The sequence below is a fragment of the Canis lupus genome, chromosome 27 (genome assembly GCF_011100685.1).
Source record: "Canis lupus familiaris isolate Mischka breed German Shepherd chromosome 27, alternate assembly UU_Cfam_GSD_1.0, whole genome shotgun sequence".
NCBI lineage: Eukaryota > Metazoa > Chordata > Mammalia > Carnivora > Canidae > Canis > Canis lupus.
This window is the reverse complement of record NC_049248.1, coordinates 16,284,834-16,286,743: the sequence shown is the minus strand read 5'-3', so window position 1 is coordinate 16,286,743 and position 1,910 is coordinate 16,284,834.

The following is a 1,910-nucleotide window of genomic DNA, read 5'->3' as shown; positions in this document are numbered from 1 at the left end:
AAAGAGAGACATGAAACAAAACATGATCCTTATTTCAGTAAAGTTTACGTTCTCATATATAGCAGGCAAGATTCAATGCAACTGCTAGAATTACAGCATTTAAAAAATGTTATAGAGTGTAATAGAGAAAACAATTTAATTTTTAAAGAATGATAAGTTTCAAAAATTCCCTTTGGAGCTTAAAAATCATTAAAAAGAGCCTCTATAGAATTATGGGATTGTGGGAGAATTATCGAAGGACTATTTATTTATTTATTTATTTATTTATTTTTAAGATGAAATGACCTAAGCACATTTGTGAGCTCTCAGAATGGATCCAGAGGGATCCCTGGGTGGCGCAGCGGTTTGGCGCCTGCCTTTGGCCCAGGGCGCAACCCTGGAGACCCGGGATCAAATCCCATGTCGGGCTCCTGGTGCATGGAGCCTGCTTCTCCCTCTGCCTATGTCTCTGCCTCTCTCTCTCTCTCTCTTTCTGTGTGTGTGTGACTATCATAAATAAATAAAAATTAAAAAAAAAAAAAAGAATGGATCCAGAATAGACAGACCAGAGTTGAAAAGAATGAAATTATAAATGAAGCAATGAATTCCTTAATCTACCTTATTTCACATTGATATGATCAGCTTTAAATGTACATGTTTATAATTTAAGTAATTAATAAAATATGGTTCTCGTGGTATACTAGTGAAATAATACATTTAAGATTTACTTATTGTGCATTGACAGCTTTAAAACACATTGTATATATATCGAATTTGAATGTTTAACATTCTTAATGAGTGGAAATTTTGAGCCATCACATGGGGGCACTGTCTCCCAGACAACAGTGTAGTGTCAGTAGTGTCACCATTTTCATCTTTACAACAGTGTTTATGTAATTATTTGAAAATTTTACATATTTTATCTCTATTATTTTATAAAGATAAATTTATAATAGAGAAGTGAAAATAATGCTATACATATAAAGAAGAGTAATTCTTACAAATTTAATAAAATTGATATAGAGATAGAAATCAGCAGACAGAATAATTAACTTCAATTAGAAACTCTCCAAAATTAGGTTAATTAAGTATTAAATTATGAGGAATAAGGACATTTTAAAACATCTACAAAACATTTGAAATATACGATTGGTTTATATTTAAAAGGCAGGTGTTTGGGGGAACTTTGTAATAACTTCAACTTTGGGAAGAATCTTCTACATGTAAATTTTCTTCTTTTTATATTAAATATTTGTAAATATGCTCAAAGTAAATTCTGCATGGATGTAAAGGATTGCTTTTATTCTATATTAATAGCTGTTTCCAAAACCAATATTCCAAGGAACACTGTTCCTTCGGGTTACAAATAAGTACCATAAAAGTGTCCTATATTCAATTAAGTTCAGAGAGTATGGGTTATTTCTAATTAAAAAGGATTTTTAGGATAAGATGGCTAAGGACCTTTACTATGCAGGTGTGCATTTTTTTTCTCTAAGAAAAAAAGAGGGTACGATAAAAAGCACCTGTTAACATCCACCAGACCCTGTGTTCTGCAAAATATAGTTTGTAAAGTGTTCTGTACATTCTTCAGTAGAATTCTCATAAGGAGAATGATAGTCAACAGAAAGCAAACTCATAAGATTTAGAGATGGAAGTAAACCTAGAGGCCATCTATTACAACTCCATGCAGAAAATTATTTCAACAGCAACTCTGACAAATGGTCTTCCAAGATTTGGTTTTAAGGCTCTATTTCATGGTACCATATTTCATTCCAATCCTATCTATTCTTAATAAGTTCTCCCATTTATTAAGCCTACATATAGCTCATTGGTCCTCACTCTGTTTGCTGTTTCTTCTACATGAAAATTCTTCAAATATTTAAAGAAAGTTTATATGTCCTCTAATAGATCTTTTCTTCTAGATAAGCAGA